We start from the raw sequence: 25,873 nt of genomic DNA on the forward strand, positions 1-25,873 counted from the left end.
CTCTAATACAACTCACCATACTTCCTTTCCTTTTCCTTTGCCACCTCTCTCTTCACGTTATGCCACATCTCCTTGTACTGCTGTCTACTTTCTTGAACTTGACATTTCTGATCAAATTAAAATGCAATATTTACTATGAGAGGAAACTCTGATTACTGCATTAGAAACAGCCAAATGTGTCGGCGACGTCAAAGTCAAAGAGAAAACCAGCAGCCAAACCCTAGAAAAGTGTACAGTACTCGTAAGTACTAGAAAGTACTAGAAAGGTGTACAGTACTCAAAAGTACTAGTATTAGAAAGCTGTACAGAACTCGAAAGTACTAGAAAGGTGTACAGTACTCGAAACAACTACAAAATACTAGAAAGGTGTACAGTACCCGGTTATCTTCTAATCTGCCTTTTTATTCCCATTGGTATCCTTTATATTTTTTACATTCTTTTTTCTTTTCATTCAATATTGTTATATTATTCTTATATAACATACTTTTGATCTTACTGTAATTTTGAGTTACTATATTGTCAATTTTATGGTAAACAATGTGCTTCAAAACTACTGTGCATAAGTACAGCCCTGCCAAGCCTCTTTCAATTGAAGTGACAGAAAAAGACAGAAAGAAAAGATAAACAGACAATGTTATTACGATCGTGTGTATTTTACCTTCGACTGTATTTCTGATGAAATTGTGATAATTTTCTAATGAATTTTGTTCTTTTTTAATGTACTGAAAAGCTTTGGCAATATTGGACATTTCCTGTCATGCCAATAATGCTTCCTGAAATTGAACTGACAGACAGAGTCAGGCAGACAGACAAAGACAGACAGACAGATAGACAGAAAGAGAGACAGACAGACAGACAGACAGAGACAGGCAGACAGACAGAAAGAGAGACAGACAGACAGAAAGAGAGAGAGACAGACAGACAGACAGACAGAGACTGGCAGACAGACAGAAAGAGAGACAGACAGACAGAGACCATGTGCGGAGGTGACATCAGCTGGTGTGAGCCACGTGTTGCCTCTCGACCCTCAATGTGCCAAACTTCCTTTCATGGAGGAAACGCTCACCCTCCTTCTATCTCACCTCCCCACTCTGTCTCTCTCTTTGTCTGTCTAGATGTCTCTTTTCCTCCCCTTCTCAACTCTCCCAACATCAATCTCACCTACACACACACACACACACACACACACACACACACAGAACAGCTGTTATCTGTTCCAATAGTATTTGATATAGTGTCAGTGTCAGAGTGCGTGATGGAGAAAATTCAATCTGTTCAGATAGAATTCTACTGTAGTATGTAGGATTCTACTGTAATAAGTAGGATTTAGGTTGTAGTATGTAGAATTCTACTGTGGTATGTAGGATTCTATTGTAATAAGTAGGATTTAGGTTGTAGTATGTAGAATTCCACTGTAGTATGTAGGATTCCACTGTAATAAGTAGGATTTAGGTTGTAGTATGTAGAATTCTACTGTAGTATGTAGGATTCTAATGTAATAAGTAGGATTTAGGTTATAGTATGTAGAATTCTACTGTGGTATGTAGGATTCTATTGTAATACATGGGATTCTGTTGTATGTAGAGTTCCACTGTAGTATGTATGATTTTACCGACCCTACAAACTTCGAAAACAACAGGCAGATAACATGATATATAAGATAAAGGGCCCCAAAACTAAGGACACTCACCACCAAAAGAAGGAAATTCAAGATTGGTTTAAGTATTATTATGAGAAATTATATTCACAACCTCCGGTCGATAATGACCAGAAAATGGAGGCACTGCTCAAATCATTAAGTTTGCCAACCCTTACAGAAGATCAAAATAAAGCAATAATTTCACATATAACAAGAGAAGAAATGTGCTCAGCTATAGCCAGATTGAAAGCTAATAAATCCATGGGCACAGACGGATTCACTTCGGAGTGGTACAAGAGTATGAAAGAGACTCTGACAACTATTCTACTAACAACATTCAACTGGGCTCTGACCAAAGGGAAAACTCAAACTTCATGGAAAGAAGCGATTACCTCAGTCACACCTAATGGAGGGAAAGATAAATTAGATTGCGCTAACTACAGACCAAGTAGTGTACTAAACCTTGATTACAAATTGTTTACCTCAATCATCACCAAAAGACTTGAAAAATGTTACCCAAAATTATTAATATGGACCAAATAGGATTCATTCTGACACATCAGACTCACGATAACGTTAGAAGGTCTTTACAAATTATTAGACAAATAAACCAAAATAAAAGACAGGCTATGCTGATATGTTTAGATGCCGAAGAAGCTTTTGATTCTGTTAGATGGAAATTCCTATATTAGGTTATGGAAAAGTTTGGGTTTACCCAAGTAATCATTAAGGCACTAGAAGCCCTATGTAGCAGACCATCAGCCAAACTAAAAATCAGTGGCGAGCATACCGATTATTTTCTATTGGAGAGATCCACAAGACAGGGCTGCCCATTAAGTACGCTTCTATTCGCGATTTTTATCGAACCACTGGCACAATGGATTAGACAGCACAACATGATTTAAAGGTATAAAATGGCAGCAGGGGAACAAAAACTGGCCTTATTTGCGAACGATGTACTTGTGTATCTCTCAAGACCAACAGACTCTCCACCTGTGCTTATGTCAGTGCTGGATGAATATGGATCATACACAGGCTATAAACTAAATGAGCAAAAAAAAAAACCAGGTCTTTAATTTTAACTATAAACCCCTCAGTATCTTTGTTCTAGTTATCAAATGATCAGGGATTAAAATTTTTTTTTTAAAAAACTGTTAAATAGCTGGGAATATTTTTTTGCTTACGGACTTATCCAAAATAGAAGAAATTAGTTATGGCCCTCTCAAAAAGGAAATTATAACAGATATTAAGGGATGGAATTTAATTCCTTACCTAAATATCAGTTCACGTATAGATTCAGTAAAGCTGAATATCTTACCAAGTCTGTTATATTTATTTAATTCGGTACCTATTGAAAAATCAGGACAGTATTTCTTGGGGTGGGATAAAATTATCCCTAGATTCGATGCAGTTGCCCACTGGGGACCGGGGTTCGCGCCCCAGTCTCGTCAGATCCGACTATGGCCGGAATTGATGAAGCAGCAATAATTGGCAACACAGTCGTCGGGAGGGGGGCGGAGTCGGCTTGTGTTCGTCACATAAATGCGTCTCTGGGTGTGTCGGAAAAAGCAGTGGTTCGGCCTGGATTCGCCTCGTCACAGAAGTGGCGAGGCGATTCCTTCGAGACTGCTGGCCGGAGAGATACAGTTGGCAAATGCATACAGTACGAGGGTGGGTGTTTGAACTAGAATAGAGAGCGATTGGCCACTAAATTGGGAGAAAAAAAGGGAAAAATCAGAAAAAATGTTAAAAAAAAATCTCTAGATTTATTTGGGCTGGGAAAAAAACCAAGAATAAGATATAGAACTCTATAATTATCAAAGGAGAGAGCGGTGGATTAGCCTTTCCATACCTGAGGGATTATTATAGAGCAGCTCAGATTGGGCCACTAGTGGGCTGGTGTAAACCCAGCTATAGTTCAAGATGGAAAGGGATGGAAAGCTCAATGGGTAAGGGACTACCAGTTAACCCATTAGTTGGGGGCCCCTCATCGTCTTTCAGACCCCCAATAATCTTTGGATAAATAGTTCCCTAAAGATATAGGCTGAAATAATTAAAAGGCACCAACTGAAGGGCAGGACTGAAATTTTCAAATGGTTTGCCTTTGATCTGATCTTCATGCCCAGTAAATATGACACAAGGTTTAGAAGCTGGACTGGAAATGGTCTTACCACGTACTGCCCACTCTTAAATCAAGGTAAGGTTTTGAGCTTCTAGGACCTTAAGGACAAATTTAACCTGCAAAATCAGGATCACTTTAGGTACTTACAAATCAGAGATGTTATTGGCAAGACATTTCCAAAAGACAACATCACAGTGGGAAAGGAAATCCTTGATATTTTTCAAAAAGCCTTTAAAGATGTGACTTACCAAAAAAAAGAAAAAGAAAAAAAAAACAAAGAAAAAAAAGATCTGAATTATATTTTTCCCTTCAAAATTTAAAAGGAGACCATACCCTGAATATGAAAGCAAAATGGGAAGCAGAGGGTAATTTCACAAGAACAGTGGAAGAATGGGACAGGATCTGCAAATAGCAATGGTTAATGGCAAGCTCCCCTCCTGGAGAGAATTCAGCTGGAAGAATGTGACTCGATTCTTCTATACTCCAGCGCAAAAGACTAACTACTGAAGTCAGACTGTTTGCTGGAGGTCTTGCACAAGGGCTTTGGCAAACCACTTTCACATTTTCTGCTGTTGTCCCTCTGTCGCTCCATTTTGGAGCAATGTCCACTGTGTCCTGGAGGCAGTTTTTAAGATGAAGATCAATTTTAATTTTAAAACCATGTACCTTGGTGATCTGGAAGAGCTCCACTGTGCAGAGTGATAAATACTTGGTAATGGTGTTGTTAGTGGCTTTCAAAAAGGCCTTGACCAGAAAATGGCTTGGGAAAGACACCCCAACCATAAATGAGTGGACTGACTTAGTGTACAAGGTATTCACAGTGGAGAGAATTACATTTAAACTAAGAACTCAAATTGACATATTTGATGACAACTGGTCAAAATGGCTTACCCATGTGTCAACTATAAGACCTGATTTTATATAGCTATGAATATGTTTATACGGGTTGGCGCAGACATGTACTTATTATATGTGTATGTGTGTATGCAGTATGTATCTATATACATGTATATGTACTAGATTTGTTGTTCATTTAAGAGATGGGGCCTCCCCTTTTGTTTTTTCCCCCGATTTTGCTTTTGTTTTGTTTTTTGTTTTTTTAGTGTGTGCTTTGTGTCCAGCTGGCACATACATGTATCTTTAAAATAAAATCTAATAAAAAGTAAATGACAAAAAACATAAAAAATAAAACCACGTGCCTATTATTATCTGGGTCCCCTTCAAAAACAGCTCTGACCCATTGAGGCATGAACTCTACAAGACCTCTGAAGGTATCTTCTGGTATCTGGCACCAAGACCTTAGCAACAGATATTTTAAGTCCTGTAAGTTGCAAGGTGGGGCTTCCATGGATGGACTTGTTTTTTTCTGCACATCTCATGCATGGATGCTTGTTCAGATTGAGATCGGGGGAATTTGGAGGCAAAGGCAACACCTGGAAGTCTTCTTCATGTTCCTCAAACAATTCCTTTCTCTTTTTTTTGGGGGGGGGGTTCTCTCACCGATTGTATCCGGCCAATTACCCCACACTTTCAACTGCTCCACCCCCTATGCCGATCCGGGGAGGACTGCCTCAAACCATTCCTGAACAATTTTTGCAGTGTGGCAGGGTGCATTATCCCGCTGAATGAGGAGTCATGAGGCAATACTGTTGCCATGAAGCTGTGTACTTGGTCTGCAACGATGTAGGTGGTATGTTTCAAACTAACACCCACATGAATGCCAGGACTCAAGGTTTCTCAGCAGAATATTCCCCACAGCATCACACTGCCTCTGCTGGCTTGCCTTCTTCCCATAGTGCATCTTGGTACCACCTCTTCCCCAGGCAAATTACCCACACGCACCTGGCCATCCACATGATATAAAAGAAAAAGTGATTTATCCGACCAGGCCACCTTCTTCCATTGCTCTGTGGTCCAGTTCTGACACTCATGTGCCCATTGTAGACGCTTCTGATGGTGGATAGGGGTCATCATTGGCACTCTGACTGGTCTGCGGCTATGCAGCCCCATATGCAGAAAACTGTGATGCACTGTGTTTTCTGACACCTGTCTATCATAGAAGCATAAACTTGTTCAGCAATTTGAGCTACAGTAGCTTTTCTGTGGGATCAGACTAGACAGGCTAGCCTTCGCTCCTCACGCGTATCAATGAGCCTTGATCACCCATGACCCTGTCGCCAGTTCATCGGTTTTCCTTCTTTGGACCACCTTTGCTAGGTACGGACAACTGCATATCGGGAACATCCCACAAGTCCTGCCATTTTGGAGATGCTCTGACCCGGTTATCTAGCCATTACAATTTGGCTCTTGCCAAACTAGCTCAGATCCTTACACTTGACCATTTTTCCTGCTTCCAACACATCAACTTCAAGAACTGACTGTTCACTTGCTGCCTAATATATCCCACCGCTTGACAGGTGTCATTGTAACGAGATAATCTTCCCACACTGCTGTGGGAAGATGGCTGCGTGAATTTGCATTTGCAGCGGCCTCACCCAGTGCCGGTGTCAGAAGATGGCGGCGCGAATTCATATTTGTGGCGGCCTCACCCAGTACTGTCCATGCAGGGTGTTTGTCCACGTCCACGTCTGCGTATAAGTTTTGTCTTTGTTTGATGGCTGGAAGGGCTGGTGCTGGATTGGCTGGGAGAGCGGGACAGGCTAAGCTAACTGCTAGCCCATGCAGGCCGGCAGTTCCAACAGTCATCCTGGCTGGCGTTCGTTCCCTTAGACAGTGATTTTTATTTAGTTTGGATATGTGCGTTAGTTTGGGTATGTGTGCTTTTGGATGTGTTTTTGTCTTTGTGTTGTACTGCTGTGGGCAGGGGAAACGGCATTTCATTTCATTTCATGTGCGCAAGTGCATGGAATGAAATGACAAATAAGTGTTCCTGATCCTGATAATCAGTTTGACTCGTTTACATGCCAGTGGTTTTCATGTTTTGGCTGATCGGTGTACATTATTGTTGTTTTTGGCAGTGATGTCAGAGAAGTAGGACCGCCGTGCATTTCTCCGCTCCAAATTATTAATGTGCAGTCTGTCTGTATAGATATCATAACGAACAGTAAGATTTGTTTTTCGCCAACTGTGTTCAGCTTTACGACACTCTCTCCTATTCTGACCAGCGTGACACATCTGCATGGAGGTCTTTTCTTACCAGAGACCACCTTCACCTCAGCGGGTACTGGCGTCGATAACATCTGTAATGTTAGAGTTCAAATAAGCTACAAGCTCGTTGCAAGAAAAGTATATACTTCATGCACGCAAACACACACACACACACACATATGTTTAAACACAAAAAGTGTGTGTGTGTGTGTGTGTGTGTGTGTGTGTGTTATGACATCGTGTGTGTGTTATGACATCAATGTAGTGACAGGGAACTGTAGACCACAGAATGTTGTTGGACAAAGTCAGAGATGTGAGCTATTTCCTTTCCCCCCCAACACACACACACACACACACACACACACACACACACACACACACACACACACACACACACACACACACACACACACCAAGCCCCCTGTGTCCCTCCGCTCTGATAGCTTCACCTTCTGTCTGTCCGCCTCACTGCCTTTCTTTCTATATTTCTACCCCTCTCTCTTTCTGCCAGTCTTTCTGCCTGTCTTTCTGCTCGTCCTTCTGCCTGTCTCTCCTCCTGCCGGTCTTTCTGCCAGTCTTTCTGCTTGTCCTTCTGCCAGTCTTTCTGCCTGTCTCTCCTCCTGCCGGTCTTTCTGCCAGTCTTTCTGCCCGTCGCTCCTCCTGCCGGTCTTTCTGCCAGTTTTTCTGCCTTTCTCTCCTCCTGCCAGTCTTTCTGCCTGTTTCTCCTCCTGCCGGTCTGTCTGCCTGTCGCTCCTCCTGCCGGTCTTTCTGACAGTTTTTCTGCCTTTCTCTCCTCCTGCCAGTCTTTCTGCCTGTCGCTCCTCCTGCCGGTCTTTCTGCCTTTCTCTCCTCCTGCCAGTCTTTCTGCCTGTCGCTCCTCCTGCCGGTCTTTCTGCCTGTCGCTCCTCCTGCCTGTCTTTCTGCCCGTCTCTCCTCCTGCCGGTCTTTCTGCCAGTTTTTCTGCCTTTCTCTCCTCCTGCCAGTCTTTCTGCCAGTTTTTCTGCCTTTCTCTCCTCCTGCCAGTCTTTCTGCCAGTTTTTCTGCCTTTCTCTCCTCCTGCCAGTCTTTCTGCCTGTCGCTCCTCCTGCCGGTCTTTCTGCCTGTTGCTCCTCCTGCCGGTCTTTCTGCCAGTTTTTCTGCCTTTCTCTCCTCCTGCCAGTCTTTCTGCCAGTCTTTCTGCCAGTTTTTCTGCCTTTCTCTCCTCCTGCCAGTCTTTCTGCCAGTTTTTCTGCCTTTCTCTCCTCCTGCCAGTCTTTCTGCCTGTCGCTCCTCCTGCCGGTCTTTCTGCCTGTTGCTCCTCCTGCCGGTCTTTCTACTAGTTTTTCTGCCAGCCTTTCTGCCTGTCGCTCCTCCTGCCGGTCTTTCTGCCAGTCTTTCTGCTAGTTTTTAGTTCAGGTTAGGTTGTATCATCAATGTGTGTAGGGTTAGAGGATGGGCTAGTTCAGGTTAGGTTGTATAATCAGAGTGTGTAGGGTTACAGATTAGCTCAAGTTAGGTTGTACAGTCAGAGTGTGTACAATTACAGGATGTGTTAGTTCAGGTTAGTTTGTATACTCAGAGTGTGTAGGGTTACAGGTTAGTTCTCCTTAGGTTGTATAATCAAAGTGTGTAGGGTTAGGGTTAGGGTTAGTTCAGGTTAAGTTTTATACTCACAGTGTGTAGGGTTAGAGGATGAATTAGTTCAGGTCAGGTTGTATAATCAGAGTGCGCAGGGTTAGAGGATGAATTAGTTCAGGTTAGGTTGTATAATCAGAGTGTGTAGGGTTAGAGGATGGGTTAGTTCAGGTTAGATTGTATAATCTGAGTGTGTAGGGTTAAAGGTTAGTTCAGGTTAGGTTGTATAATCAGAGTATGTAGGGTAAGAGGATGGGTTAGTTCAAGTTAGGTTGTATAATCAGAGTGTGTAGGGTTACAGGTTAGTTCAGGTTAGGTTGTATAATCAGAGTGTGTAGGGTTAGAGGATGGGTTAGTTCAGGTTAGGTTGTATAATCAGAGTATGTAGGGTTACAGATTAGTTCGGGTTAGGTTATATAATCAGAGTGTGTAGGGTTAGAGGATGGGTTAGTTCAGGTTAGATTGTATAATCTGAGTGTGTAGGGTTACAGGTTAGTTCGGGTTAGGTTGTATAATCAGAGTATGTAGGGTAAGAGGATGGGTTAGTTCAAGTTAGGTTGTATAATCAGAGTGTGTAGGGTTACAGTTTAGTTCAGGTTAGGTTGTATAATCAGAGTGTGTAGGGTTAGAGGATGGGTTAGTTCAGGTTAGGTTGTATAATCAGAGTATGTAGGGTTACAGATTAGTTCGGGTTAGGTTATATAATCAGAGTGTGTAGGGTTAGAGGATGGGTTAGTTCAGGTTAGATTGTATAATCTGAGTGTGTAGGGTTACAGGTTAGTTCGGGTTAGGTTGTATAATCAGAGTATGTAGGGTAAGAGGATGGGTTAGTTCAAGTTAGGTTGTATAATCAGAGTGTGTAGGGTTACAGTTTAGTTCAGGTTAGGTTGTATAATCAGAGTGCGTAGGGTTAGAGGATGGGTTAGTTCAGGTTAGGTTGTATAATCAGAGTATGTAGGGTTACAGGTTAGTTCGGGTTAGGTTGTATAATCAGAGTATGAAGGGTTAGAGGATGGGTTAGTTCAGGTTAGGTTGTATAATCAGAGTATGTAGGGTTACAGGTTAGTTCGGGTTAGGTTGTATAATCAGAGTATGTAGGGTAAGAGGATGGGTTAGTTCAAGTTAGGTTGTATAATCAGAGTGTGTAGGGTTACAGGTTAGTTCAGGTTAGGTTGTATAATCAGAGTGTGTAGGGTTAGAGGATGGGTTAGTTCAGGTTAGGTTGTATAATCAGAGTATGTAGGGTTACAGGTTAGTTCGGGTTAGGTTGTATAATCAGAGTATGTAGGGTTGGAGGATGGGTTAGCTCAAGTTAGGTTGTATAATCAGAGTGTGTAGGGTTACAGGTTAGTTCGGGTTAGGTTGTATAATCAGAGTATGTAGGGTTACAGGGTAGTTCAGGATAGGTTGTATAATCAGAGTGTGTAGGGTTAGGTTGTATACTCAGAGTGTGTAGAATTAGAGGTTAGTTCAGATTAGGTTGTTTACTCAGAGTGTGTAGGGTTAGGCTGTTTACTCAGAGTGTGTAGGGTAAGATTGTATTCTCAGAGTGTGTAGGGTTAGGTTGTATTCTCAGTGTGTAGGGTTAGGTTGTATACTCAGAGTGTGTAGGGTTAGGTTGTATTCTCAGAGTGTGTAGGGTTAGGTTGTATTCTCGGAGTGTGTAGGGTTAGAGGATGGGTTAGTTCAGGTTGTATACTGCCAGGGAAGTGCCTACAGCTTCATGTGTAACAGGCACGTAGTGGAAGCTAAGTAGAAAACCCTGCGTGCAGTGTTGTACCATGACCAGCTGTCTGCTCCAATCAAAGAAACCTGCTGTTGGACATCGTGTTTGATAGAAGATGAGGGTGTGTGTACTTGTATGACATACGACGTTGACCATGTAGGGTTTTAGCACAACAGCTGGCTACTTGGACGTCTTACCATTAGCTGCCATTAGCTAACAGCGTAGTGATCCCAGCCTTCACTCTGGCTTAAGGTTGTTAAAATGCTTTGATTATTCATTACAGTACCTTTTACTTTTGTGCTCAAGTGCTTTTCCAGGGTTGTACATGAAGATGGGCTTTAAAAAGTGTGTTTCAGTGATTTGGGGGTTTAATCACACACTGAACAAAGAGTGGTCTCCTTCACATGAATTTTGATCACACACTGAACAAAGAGTGGTCTCCTTCACATGAACTTTGATCACACACTGAACAAAGAGTGGTCTCCTTCACATGAACTTTGATCACACACTGAACAAAGAGTGGTCTCCTTCACATGAACTTTGATCACACACTGAACAAAGAGTGGTCTCCTTCACATGAACTTTGATCACAAACTGAACAAAGAGTAGTCGCCTTCACATAAACTTTGATCACACACTGAACAAAGAGTGGTCTCCTTCACATGAACTTTGATCACACACTGAACAAAGAGTGGTCTCCTTCACATGGACTTTGATCATGCACTGAAAAAAGAGTGGTCTCCTTCATATGAACTTTGATCACACACTGAACAAAGAGTGGTCTCCTTCATATGAACTTTGATCACACACTGAACAAAGAGTGGTCTCCTTCACATGAACTTTGATCACACACTGAACAAAGAGTGGTCTCCTTCACATGAACTTTGATCACACACTGAACAAAGAGTGGTCTCCTTCACATGAACTTTGATCACACACTGAACAAAGAGTGGTCTCCTTCACATGGACTTTGATCATGCACTGAAAAAAGAGTGGTCTCCTTCATATGAACTTTGATCACACACTGAACAAAGAGTGGTCTCCTTCATATGAACTTTGATCACACACTGAACAAAGAGTGGTCTCCTTCATATGAACTTTGATCACACACTGAACAAAGAGTAGTCTCCTTCACATGAACTTTGATCACACACTGAACAAAGAGTAGTCGCCTTCACATAAACTTTGATCACACACTGAACAAAGAGTGGTCTCCTTCACATGAACTTTGATCACACACTGAACAAAAAGTGGTCTCCTTCACATGGACTTTGATCATGCACTGAAAAAAGAGTGGTCTCCTTCATATGAACTTTGATCACACACTGAACAAAGAGTGGTCTCCTTCATATGAACTTTGATCACACACTGAACAAAGAGTGGTCTCCTTCACATGAACTTTGATCACACACTGAGCAAAGAGTGGTCGCCTTCACATAAACTTTGATCACACACTGAACAAAGAGTGGTCTCCTTCACATGAACTTTGATCACACACTGAACAAAGAGTGGTCTCCTTCACATGAACTTTGATCACACACTGAACAAAGAGTGGTCTCCTTCATATGAACTTTGATCACACACTGAACAAAGAGTGGTCTCCTTCACATGAACTTTGATCACACACTGAGCAAAGAGTGGTCGCCTTCACATAAACTTTGATCACACACTGAACAAAGAGTGGTCTCCTTCACATGAACTTTGATCACACACTGAACAAAGAGTGGTCTCCTTCACATGAACTTTGATCACACACTGAACAAAGAGTGGTCTCCTTCATATGAACTTTGATCACACACTGAACAAAGAGTGGTCTCCTTCATATGAACTTTGATCACACACTGAACAAAGAGTGGTCTCCTTCACATGGACTTTGATCATGCACTGAAAAAAGAGTGGTCTCCCTCACATGAACTTTGATCACACACTGAACAAAGAGTGGTCTCCTTCACATGGACTTTGATCATGCACTTAAAAAAGAGTGGTCTCCCTCACATTAACTTTGATCACACACTGAACAAAGAGTGGTCTCCTTCACATGGACTTTGATCATGCACTGAAAAAAGAGTGGTCTCCCTCACATTAACTTTGATCACACACTGAGCAAAGAGTGGTCTCCCTCACATTGACTTTGATGACACGCTGAACAAAGAGTGGTCTCCTTCACATGAACGCACTAATAAGACAATGATAGAAAGAAGACTTGAATAACATAGTAACACACAACATGGCTGATCTTTCTACCACTTCAAAGGCAGTACAAACATCTCCATGAAAATAAATTATTCTATAAAGCTTCTATAAATAAAGATAATACATGTTACCATACTAGATACAGTGAGTACCCAGTAGTACTGTGGTATTGTGCAGTATTGAGCCATAAGATAATACATGTTACTATGCTACATACAGTGAGTATGCAGTAGTACTGTGGTACCGTGCAGTATTGAGCCATAAGGTAATACATGTTTCTATGCTGGATACAGTAAGTAGGCAGTAGTACTGTGGTATTGTGCAGTATTGAGCCATAACATAACATAATGCATGTTACTATGCTAGATACAGTGATTATGCAGTAGTACTGTGGTATTGTGCAGTATTGACCCATAGCATAATACATGTTACTATGCTAGATACAGTGAGTATGCAGTAGTACTGTGGTATTGTTTAGTATGAGCCATCAGATAATACATGTTACTATGCAAGATACAGTGAGTACGCAGTAGTACTGTGGTACTGTGCAGTATTGAGTCATAAGCACAGGGACAGTCAGTTGAGTTGAGAAGTCTCAAGTTTCTCTCTGAAATCTCAAAGCAGCCAAACACTCCACAGTAGAAATCACCTGCTAGACACATCCCAGTGTGTGTGTGTGTGTGTGTGTGTGTGTGCGTGTGTGCGTGTGCCTGTGCCTGTATGTGTGTGTGTGCGTGTGTGTATGTGTGTTCCCAGAGAGGTCTGAGTGTGTATGTGTGTATTTGTGTACTTCCAGAGAAATGTGAATGTGTGTGTGTATATGTAGCGATCTGAGTGTGTTTTTTAGGATCACATCTCAATCCAAATGCCAAGTTTTCTTCTGATACTGCCACAGCCTAGCTACTTTGTTCGTGTGTGCCAAATGTGTACATATAAGTGTCAGTGTGTCTGAGTGTCTCCCTGAGGATGATGTCCAGTGAGCGGTGATACTCTCAAATAACACACACTTGTCATGTGGCCATGCCCACAGCTATAAAATCAAGACAGACAGATAAATAGTGTCCAGTGATTTAACTATATTTCCCAAATCTGTAATCCTCAGCTCTCTGATTATTCCTTTGTTCTCAAAGCCATCAGAGGAGGACAAGTGCAGGACACTACTGCCTCTTACTCATGTTGTTGTGTCCTGACTACATCCTTACTCGTGTTGTTGTGTCCTGACCACATCCTCACTCGTTTTACTGTGTCCTGACTACATCCTTACTTGTCTTGTTGTGTCCTGACTACATCCTTACTAGTCTTGTGGTGTCCTGACTACATCCTTACCTGTCTTGTTGTGTGCTGACTACATCCTTACCTGTCTTGTTGTGTCCTGACTACATCCTTACTTGTCTTGTTGTGTCCTGACTACATCCTTACTTGTCTTGTAGTGTCCTGACTACAACCTTACTCATCTTGTTGTGTCCTGACTACATCCTTACTTGTCTTGTTGTGTCCTGACTACATCCTTACTTGTCTTGTAGTGTCCTGACTACAACCTTACTCATCTTGTTGTGTCCTGACTATATCCTTACCTGTCTTGTTGTGTCCTGACTACATTCTTACTCGTGTTCTTGTGTTCTGACAACAACTTTACTCAAGTTGTTGTGTCCTGACTACATGCTTACTCATGTTGATGTGTCCTGACTACATCCTTTTCTTGTTGTGTCCTGACTACATCCTTACTCGTGTTCTTGTGTCCTGACTACATCTTTACTCAACTTGTTGTGTCCTGACTACATCCTTACTCGTGTTGTTGTGTCCTGACTACATCCTTACTAGTCTTGTGGTGTCCTGACTACATCCTTACCTGTCTTGTTGTGTCCTGACTACATCCTTACCTGTCTTGTTGTGTCCTGACTACATCCTTACTTGTCTTGTAGTGTCCTGACTACAACCTTACTCATCTTGTTGTGTCCTGACTACATCCTTACTTGTCTTGTTGTGTCCTGACTACATTCTTACTCGTGTTCTTGTGTCCTGACAACATCCTTTTTTTTAAGCAATATATTTATTGAATTTTGTTTGCAAATTACATCAAAACAAGTAATAGCACAGTGCAGCAAACTTGACTACATCCTTACTCATGTTGATGTGTCCTGACTACATCCTTGTCTTGTAGTGTCCTGACTACAACCTTACTCATCTTGTTGTGTCCTGACTACATCTTTACTCGTTTTGTTGTGTCCTGACTACATCCTTACTAGTCTTGTGGTGTCCTGACTACATCCTTACCTGTCTTGTTGTGTCCTGACTACATCCTTACCTGTCTTGTTGTGTCCTGACTACATCCTTACATGTCTTGTTGTGTCCTGACTACATCCTTACTAGTCCTGTGGTGTCCTGACTACATCCTTACCTGTCTTGTTGTGTCCTGACTACATCCTTACCTGTCTTGTTGTGTCCTGACTACATCCTTTCTCATGTTGATGTGTCCAGACTACATCCTTACCCGTCTTGTTGTGTCCTGACTACATCTTTACTCATTTTGTTGTGTCCTGACTACATCCTTACTAGTCTTGTTGTGTCCTGACTACATCCTTACTTGTCCTGTTGTGTCGTGACTACATCTTTACCTGTCTTGTTGTGTCCTGACTACATCCTTACTCATGTTGATGTGTCCTGACTACATTCTTACTTGTCTTGTTGTGTCCTGACTACATCCTTACTCGTGTTGTTGTGTCCTGACTACATCCTCACTCATTTTGTTGCGTCCTTACTACATCCTTACTCGTCTTGTTGTGTCCTGACTACATCCTTTCCTGTCTTGTTGTGTCCCGACTACAACCCGTCTTGTTGTGTCCTGACTACATCCTTATTCATCTTGTTGTGTCCTGACTACATCCTTACTCATGTTGATGAGTCCTGACAACATCCTTACTCATCTTGTTGTGTCCTGACTACATCCTTACGCATGTTCTTGTGTCCTGACTACATCCTTACTTGTCTTGTTGTGTCCTGACTACATCCTTACCCGTCTTGTTGTCTCCTGACTACATCCTTACCCGTCTTGTTGTCTCCTGACTACATCCTTACTTGTGTTGTTGTGTCCTGACTACATCCTTACTCGTGCTGTTGTGTCCTGACTACATCCTTACTCGTCTTGTTGTGTCCTGACTACATCCTTACTCGTCTTGTTGTGTCCTGACTACATCCTCACTTGTCTTGTTGAGTCCTGACTACATCCTTACTCATCTTGTGTCCTGACTACATCCTTACCTGTCTTGTAGTGTCCTGACTACATCCTTACTCGTGTTGTTTTGTCCTGACTACATCCTTACTCGTGTTGTTGTGTCCTGACTACATCCTTACTCGTGTTGTTGTGTGTCGTGACTACATCCTTACTCATCTTGTTGTGTCGTGACTACATCCTTACTCGTGTTGTTGTGTCCTGACTACATCCTTACTCATGTTGTTGTGTGTCCTGACTACATCCTTACTTGTCTTGTTGTGTCCTGACTACATCCTTACTCATGTTGTATCAGCTCTCACATGTCGCTTTGGATAAAAGCCTCTATTAAATCAAATAATAAATGAAAAATTTTGACCTAGTGGGAAGAGTTACCTACAAAATTAGTGTGTGTGTGTGTGTATGTAAGTATATATATATATATATATATATATATATATATATATATATATACACACTCACTGGCCACTTTATTAGGTACACCTTGCTAGTACCGGGTTGGACCCCCTTTTGCCTTCAGAACTGCCTTAATCCTTCGTGGCATAGATTCAACAAGGTACTGGAAACATTCCTCAGAGAGTTTGGTCCATATTGACATGATAGCATCACGCAGTTGCTGCAGATTTGTCGGCTGCACATCCATGATGCGAATCTCCCGGTCCACCACATCCCAAAGGTGCTCTATTGGATTGAGATCTGGTGACTGTGGTGGCCATTTGAGTACAGTGAACTCATTGTCATGTTCAAGAAACCAGTCAGATGATTCGAGCTTTATGACATGGCGCGTTATCCTGCTGGAAGTAGCCATCAGAAGATGGGAACACTGTGGTCATAAAGGGATGGACATGGTCAGCAACAATACTCAGGTAGGCTGTGGCGTTGACACGATGCTCAATTGGTACTAAGGGGCCCAAAGTGTGCCAAGAAAATATCCCCCACACCATTACACCACCACCACCACCAGCCTGAACCGTTGATACAAGGCAGGATGGATCCATGCTTTCATGTTGTTGACGCCAAATTCTGACCCTACCATCCGAATGTCGCAGCAGAAATCGAGACTCATCAGACCAGGCAACGTTTTTCCAATCTTCTATTGTCCAATTTTGGTGCGCCTGTGCGAACTGTAGCCTCAGTTTCCTGTTCTTAGCTGACAGGAGTGGCACCCGGTGTGGTCTTCTGCTGCTGTAGCCCATCTGCCTCAAGGTTCGACGTGTTGTGCGTTCAGAGATGCTCTTCTTCATACCTCGGTTGTAATGAGTGGTTATTTGACTTACTGTTGCCTTTCTATCAGCTCGAACCAGTCTGGCCATTCTCCTCTGACCTCTGGCATCAACAAGGCATTTTTGCCCACAGAACTGCCGCTCACTGGATATTTTCTCTTTTTCGGACCATTCTCTGTAAACCCTAGAGATGGTTGTGCGTGAAAATCCCAGTAGATCAGCAGTTTCTGAAATACTCAGACCAGCCCGTCTGGCACCAACAACCATGCCACATTCAAAGTCACTTAAATCACCTTTCTTCCCCCTTCTGATGCTCGGTTTGAACTGCAGCAGATCGTCTTGACCATGTCTACATGCCTAAATACATTGAGTTGCTGCCATGTGATTGCCTGATTAGAAATTTGCGTTAACGAGCAGTTGGACAGGTGTGCCTAATAAAGTGGCCGGTGAGTGTATATATTAACTTTACCTTGACAAACTAACATGTGTTTTGCTTTATGTGTATTTCGTATCGGACATTGCTGTAGAGCAAAAGCTCAGATTATATCCAACGTTATGTGTATGCATCTCCTATGTCCTAACAGAGGAAGGCGACCTTTCAACTACAGAGACTGTATTTCAAGAGACACTCAAATAAATGTTCAAGACCTACCAAATTGCCTCAAGCGAAGGAGTTCAAGTATCTCAGGGTCTTGTTCACGAGTGAGGGTAGGATGGAGCGGGAGATTGACAGGCAGATTGGTGCAGCATCAGCAGTAATGTGGACGTTGTACCAGACCGTTTTGGTGAAGAAGGAGCTTAGCCGGAAGGCAAAGCTCTCAATTTATCAGTCAATCTTTGTTCCAACCCTCACCTATGGTCATTTGCTTTGGGTAGTGACCAAAAGGATGAGATCACGGATACAAGCGGCTAAAATTAATTTCCTCCATAAGGTATCTGGGCTCAGCCTTAGAGATAGGGTGAGGAGCTTGGACATCAGGAGGGAGCTTGGAGTAGAACCGCTGCATTGAACCTTCGCATTGAAAGAAGCCAGTTGAGGTGGTTCGGGCATCTGATTAGGATGCCTCCATGGCGCCTTCCTTTGGAGGTTTACCGGGCATGGCCAACTGGGAGGAGACCCCGGGGTAGACCCAGAACTTGCTGGAGGGACTACATATCCAATCTGGCCTGGGAACACCTTAGGATCCCCCAGGAGGAGCTGGAGGGCGTTGCTGGGGACAGGGACATCTGGAGGGCCCTACTTAGCTTGCTGCCACCGCGACCCGACCCCGGAGAAGCAGTTGTTGACTGAATGAATGAATGACCTACCAAATTACATGGGGAACTGAATACTGGTGTGACGTTGTGACTGGATCTAGACTGCGGTCGAAGGATGATGATGATGGGTTTTTTTTTTCAAAACTTGTTTGGTTTTTGCAAAGCTCAAAATTGTCAAATTATTTTCCTGATAGGCCAGTTGCAAGAACTGTTAGGAAGAAGAAGATATTCATTTTAACATTATTTTATGAGAGGATTGAGTTCTTGTTTCTGTTGCTTGGTGAATAAACTCATCTTAGTAAGTTTGGAAATGTATTTAAAAAACAGCAATTAGTGAAATTATTTTGCTTTGGTTCTCTCAAAACTGATTCCCATTTCCTGTCGAAGTTCTGTTGACATCCTATGGGATTCCTTGACAAATGTGACAATAGTGATTGAAAAGTGGAATATAGAAAATGGCTATTAAACACTTTTATGGCTTAACAACACCTGGTGTACACCTCTCCAACCCTCCTCTGATTCTCATCCTCAGATTTTTCCCTTTTTTTTCCACTGAGTTTTTCCACATCTGTATTGAAGGTCTAAGGTTCTCCTGGTCCTCCACTTAAATGTGGTGTAGAAGCTTGCGTGTACTAATGATCCCAAGAGCTATGGCATCTGGAGCTTGGCTACTGGTGGGATCACCCAAGGTGGGTGACACAAGGGGGAGGTTCCAGATGAAGCACGATCCAACAAAGACCTCAACAGCGGAACTGGCAGAATAAAATGCCAGTGAATGCTGCAACAGAGGGTGGTCCCTAATTGTCTTGGTTCTCCATGCCATCGGACTCTGGCCACCCCCTGCCAAGGACCATGTTGTGGCTGCAGACGCATCAGCCACGTAAAAAGCTGTCACACGCAGGCATCCTCCCATTATGCAGCTACAGGATCAGCCCCCTGATCCTGGAGGGGGGATCACCTGAAGACCCAAAGGGACCCAGAGGGAGGATGGTCATAATTGACCCTGCGTGACCGCCGATGATGATGATGGTGTGCTGAGTGTTGTTGTTCACCGTAACTACCTGTTCTTAGACAAAGTCATGGAAATGGAAATGTATAGCCCAATGAGGTCGTAACTTTGATGAAGGGCTACATGAACAAATGACTCATTATTCCTTAGCAGTTTCACCTGTTTCTTATTAACACGGTAGCCTATCATAATCTTGACCTGAACCATCACAACCAATCGACTACTGGAGACAGTAAATACCATTATCTTTCAGCCCTTATGACAAGAGGATGTTGCGAACCATGAGAAAACAAGAGATCACATGTCAGATTTCCAATTTTCTTTGTATTGTCACCAGACAGCTTCGGTCCCTTGAATGTTGAAATTGGAAATGAGAAACACAGGGCACCATTCACAAAGGAGAGACAAATGTCCTGTGTAATTTCTCACTTGTTGCACAAGCTCATTTGCTTTATGTGATCTAATCCAAAAGATGGAACTTTGTTGCAAAATATTTCTTTCTCCTGTTACAGTACAGCAGAACAGCATCATTTGTCAGTGACACTGGGCTCTGACCTCCTTACCCTTAAAGATGTCTGATGGTGTTATTACCCTTTATTATGCACGATGGGATTATTATTTATTAGGAATGACAGGGTTATTCGGGGTTATTACCCTTTCTTTGACCAGATAGGGAGGAAACGCAAGGTGAAGAGGGCATGGCGGAATTCAAACCCAGGACGCTGTGATTAGGCCTGAGCCTACACGATAGATGCCTAAACCAGTGGGACGCCATGCTCTGAGATGATCTAACCATCAACACTTAAAGAAAACTCACCTAAAACCTAAAACCGGTGGGACCTCATGCTCTGACAGGATCTAACCATCAAAACCTCAAGAAAACTCACCTAAAACCAGTGGGACCTCATGCTCTGAGATGATCTAACCATCAAAACCTCAAGAAAACTCACCTAAAACCTAAAACTGGTGGGACCTCATGCTCTGAGATGATCTAACCATCAAAACCTCAAGAAAACTAACATAAAACATAAAACCAGTGGGACCTCATGCTCTGAGATGATCTAAAAAATCAAAACCTCAAGAACACACCTAAAACCTAAAACCTGTGGGACCTCATGCTCTGACATTATCTAACCATCAAAACCTCAAGAACACACCTAAAACCTAAAACCTGTGGGACCTCATGCTCTGACATGATCTAACTATCAAAACCTCAAGAAAACTCACCTAAAACTAGTGGGACCTCATGCTCTGAGATGATCTAACCATCAAAACCTCAAGAAAACTCACCTAAAACCTAAAAAAAATACGACGGTGGGACCCAAACTGACCCTGAGCATGGACACTTCACACACACACACACACACACACACACACACACACACACACACACACACACACACACACACACACACACACACACACACACACAGAGCCCCCTCGATAATGAAAGTCTTGCACATTTAAAACAGAACTTGAGGAAGACAGTCAGCCAGCTAACCGGACAGACAGAAACACAGTTTAATCCTACCTCTTGATGGTTGCTCCAGTAAAATCAGTGTGTGTAGCGTTGCTGCTTGTTCTCTATCTATGTTGCTGTCTATATGTACGTCTGTCTGTCTGTCTGTGTGTGTCTGATTGGAGTGTTCTACAGCTGTGTGGTGACTGCCATCTGGCCTCGCCTCACTGCTGAAATCTGAGAGGCAAGTGCAGGTACTGTGTCATGACACACACACGCGCGCGCGCACACACACACACACACATGCACGCACGCACGCACACACAAACATTCACAGGCTTACTCTACCATGAATTCACATGCTCATCAGATCTTATATTAATAAAAATATATTAACAATAATTAATTTAGAGTAATGCTAGAATCTACAACTACTACTGCTACTTTTGAATGCTACTGTTAGGGGGCGCCACAGTGGATCATCCGTTTCCATCTCTTCCTGTCCTCTGCCTCTTTCTCTGTCACACCAGCCACCTGCATGTCCTCCCTCACCACATCCATAAACCTCCTCTTTGGCCTCCGTCCTCCCCTCTTACCCGGCAGCTCCATATTCAGCATCCTTCTCCCAATATACCCAGCATCTCTCCTCCACACATGTCCAAACCATCTCAATCTTGTCTCTCTTGCTTTGTCTCCAAACCGTCCAACCTGAACTGTCCCTCTAATATATTCGTTCCTAATCCTGTCTTTCTTCATCACTCCCAATGAAAATCTTATCATCTTCAACTCTGCCACCTCCAGCTCCTCCTCCTGTCTTTTCGTCAGTGCCACTGTCTCCAAAACATACAACATAGCTGGTCTCACAACCATCTTGTAAACCTTCCCTTTAACTCTTGCTGGTACCCTTCTGTCGCAATTCACTCCTGATACTCTTCTCCACCCACTCCACGCTGCCTGCACTCTCTTCTTCACCTATCTTCTGCACTCCCCGTTACTTTGGACAGCTGACCCCAAGTATTTAAACTCATGCCTTCGTCACCTCTACTCCTTGCATCCTCAACATTCCACTGTCCTCCCTCTCATTCTTGTAAATGTATTCCGTCTTACTCTTACTGACTTTCATTCCTCTTCTTTCCAGTGCATACCTCCACCTCTCCAGGCTCTCCCCCACATGCACCCTACTCTCACTACCGATCACAATGTCATCTGCAAACGTCATCATCCACAGAGACTCCTGCCGGCTGCCCCATTGCACAGCCGTGTTTCTGTCTGTAAAACTGACCAACCTCAGCCCAGCCCAGATTTGCCAACTACTGGACCTTTGCCTGAACACTACATATTTCCAATTCAGGGGCCAGTTTTACAGACAGAAACATGGCTGTGCTATGGGCTCACCAGTATCTCCCATTGTGGCCAACTTATATATGGAAGAGGTAGAACACAGGGCCCTGAACTCCTTCAGAGGAACACCTCCGAACCACTGGTTCAGATATGTGGACAACATGTTGTGACTTATTTGGTCACATGATTGAGTTGAATAGTAGTTCAATAATTAGTTCATGAAAACAAGTGAATTGTATTGTTTATTTGATTGATTATTCTATTGAATACATGATTAGAGATATGATTGATTACTATATGTGATACATGATTACAGAAATATTATTTGTGATGTTAAAAAGAATAGATCGAATGTTCAGATCGCACAGTTCATATTAGAAAAGCCTACTGTATTTCGTAATGTAAAACTCTAACTCCCAGCAGGCTTAGCGACAAGGAAACAGGAAGTTTATTCGGTTGACAGTCGAGACTCGTGCGAGAGCAGTGCGCTCAGAGATTAGCAAGAAAAACGTTACCATTAGCTTTGTCGAATGTATGTCTGCAACCATTTTCATATAAAGAAGCTTCGTTTTATAATCCGGTTTTTGTGGTCTTTGCTGTTCGAGAAGGGAATATAATTCCTACATTTTTTGGTGCCGAAACCCGGGAGATATGGACATTGAGAACCCCGACGAGAACGCAGCTCAGGCTGCTGAAATGGCGGACCAAGAACTCCGGAGCGATATGGAAAGAATAAAACGAAAGCGCGGTACCATACAAGGTGGTGCTACAAGAATTCTGAACCAGATTGACATGGAAATGGTAAAAGAAGACCCAGACATTGATCGCTTGACAACTTTATTGGATGCTATGGGCGTTAAAGAAGACAGTTTGTTCAAACTGGACAGAGGAATAGAACAGCTAACAGAGATGGACGACTTGGAGGCTGAGATTGAAACTGCGGAGCAGTACAGGGAGCGCGTGGTCATGACAAGAAGCCGCGCGCAACGGATGATAAGAAAAAATGAAGAACAGAACCAAGCAGCAAGACCACAGCGGGTGAGTGATGCTAACTCAAATGACTCAGCCAGATCCTCACAGAGACAATCAGTAAAATTACCGAGGCTGGTCATTGAAAGATACAATGGAGATGTTAGCATGTGGCAAGAGTTCTGGAGCCAGTATGAGACTGCTATTCACAACAATGATGCACTTTGCAAACAAGAGAAGTATACCTACCTGAAAACTTACCTCACAGGACCGGCTGCAAAGGCAATAGCAGGACTGACTTTAACAAATGACAATTATGATGCTGCAGTCACCTTGCTACAAAGCAGATTTGGAAGAAGAGATCTAGTGATCAGCGCTCACATGTCAAAGCTCCTGAATCTAACTCCTGTGAAGAAATCCTCCGACGTGAATGCACTGAGGCAGCTATATGATGAATGTAACATTCAAATAAGGAGCTTGGAGTCACTGGGTGTAGTGTCAGAAACCTACGGAAGCCTGCTATGCCCAATCCTGCTACAGATGATTCCAGATGACGTAGCTCTTGAATATAGTCGTCAGAGGGGAGTGGATGATGAATGGAAGGTCTCTGAAATAGTGACATTCCTACAGAAGGAGGTTCAGAGCAGAGAACGAGCACTACAGATGACAAAGTCAACGACGCCCAGCCCACAGAAATCAGAGAGCAAGCCATGGAAGCAAGCATGCTCATCCAGCGAGGCCAAAGTGAAGAGACCCAGCATGCAGTCCGCCGCTGCTCTGCACACAGCCAGTCAGAAGACACACAACTGTATATTCTGTGACAGTGCAGAACATAGATCAGAACAGTGCCCAGACCGCAACGTTGCGGAAAGAAAAGAAAAGATCAAGAAAATGGGAAGATGCTTTGTATGCTTGGGACAGAAACACATCGCTAAGAACTGTAAGGAGAAGGATGTGTCATGTGCAACGTGTGGGAGAAGACATCACATTGCTGTATGCCTGGGCAAGAAAGAAGATGTGGGGGCAGTGGTGCAGCCCACCGCTACCTCTGGAGGCACTCTAGCCTCTGCCTGCTCAGTCATTCCTCAGTCAGTGAAGATGAAACCAGATGGACAGAACACTGTGCTTCTGCAAACAGCTAAAGCATGGGTGGAAGGCCCAGGGGGCAAGAAGATAGCTGGTTGCTTACTAGACGGGGCAGTCAGAGAAGCTTCATACATGAGACACTGGTGAAGAGCCTGAAGTTACCAGTAATCAGACAAGAGACACTAACCCTTCACACGTTTGGCTCCTCTGCCCCAACCGTATCACAACGCAACACAGTGAAAGTCATCTTGAGGAACGTCTGGGACAGCCAGCAGAAAATTGAAATTGAGGCCATCGAAACACCCCAGGTGTGCTCAGAAGTGATGAAGGTTCCAGGAGATCATATCCAACAGGAACTGGAGAGAAAGGGACTGAAACTAGCAGACTTCCCAGAAAATGAAGATGGTCCTGAGCTCTCCATCCTCATAGGAGCAGATTACTACTGGCAAATAGTATCGGGACGACTGGAGAGACTGACGGAGACTTTGGTTGCTCTGGAGAGCACCTTTGGATGGTCTGTCCAGGGACCAGTGTCGATGTCGAGCATCTCTGTGGCAACATCCATGTTCATCCACACAGATGAAGACACACTTGTCTCCACGCAGCTGAAGGCATTCTGGGAAATGGAGTCTCTGGGTATCACAAGCGAGAAACAACAGAACCCAGAAGAAGAAGAGGCTCTACAGATGTTCGAGAGAACAACAACTTTCAAACAGGGGTGATACCAGGTGGAGTTGCCATGGAGACAAGAAAGCACAGAACTCCAGGACAACTACAGAATCGCCAAGAAAAGATTTGAAGGCCTGAAGAAAAGACTAAAGAAGGACGTGACATTGTACAGCAGGTACAACGAAGTAGTGGAGGACTACTTACAACAGGACATGGCGGAGGACGTGCCAAAGGACGACACAACACACAATGTGAAATACTACTTACCTCACCATGCAGTACTCCGAGAGGACAAGGCGACGACGAAACTGCGAGTAGTGTTTGACGCTTCCTCCCATGAAGATGGCAGTCCGTCTCTAAACGACTGTCTACTCACCGGACCCAATCTGAACCTAGACATCCTCGACGTCCTGATTAAGTTCAGACAACATGGGATTGCCTACATGGCTGACATAACGAAGGCTTTCCTACAGATCTCCATAGCAGAGAAGGACAGAGACGCTGTGAGATTCCTGTGGCTCACCGGGCCACCAAAAGGAGAAGAGAATGAGGAGCCGCGAGTGCTGAGGATGACCCGAGTGGTGTTCGGAGCTTCCCCGAGCCCATTCTTTCTCGCCGCCACAATCAGGAAGCACCTGAAACAATATGAAACGGAACATCCCCAAGTTGCAGAGACATTGAGTGAGTCACTTTATGTAGACGATTTTATTGCAAGTTCACACAATGTTGGTGAGGCCTACTCTGTGACAACAACCGCCAAGCAAATGCTGTCCACAGCAGGCATGGAACTCTGCAAGTGGATGACCAATTCTCCTGAGCTGAAAAGGAAATGGGAGGAGAACGAAACTGGCCACACGATGGCGCCAGAGGAGCACGCAGCCGTGCTGAAGGTGTTGGGCTTGGTATGGAGACCAGAGACTGATGACTTCACGTTCGACCCACAGCCTCTGGTGGACATTCTGAAACGAAAAGAGAATACGAAGAGGAGTGTTCTGCAGTCGTCTGCTCGCATCTATGACCCGCTAGGGTTCCTGACTCCCTTCACAGTCAGAGTCAAGTGCATCTTTCAAGAAATGGGGGAAAGAGGACTCTCCTGGGACGAGGAGCTACCGCCGGACCTGACTCGAGAATGGCAGCAGTGGTGTTTAGAGCTACCTCAGCTTCATCTGCTCACTATTCCACGGTGGTACAGCATAGACATGCATCCGCAGAACAGCGACATCGTGAAA

Source organism: Lampris incognitus, chromosome 10, assembly GCF_029633865.1.
Source record: "Lampris incognitus isolate fLamInc1 chromosome 10, fLamInc1.hap2, whole genome shotgun sequence".
NCBI classification, from domain to species: Eukaryota; Metazoa; Chordata; class Actinopteri; order Lampriformes; family Lampridae; genus Lampris; species Lampris incognitus.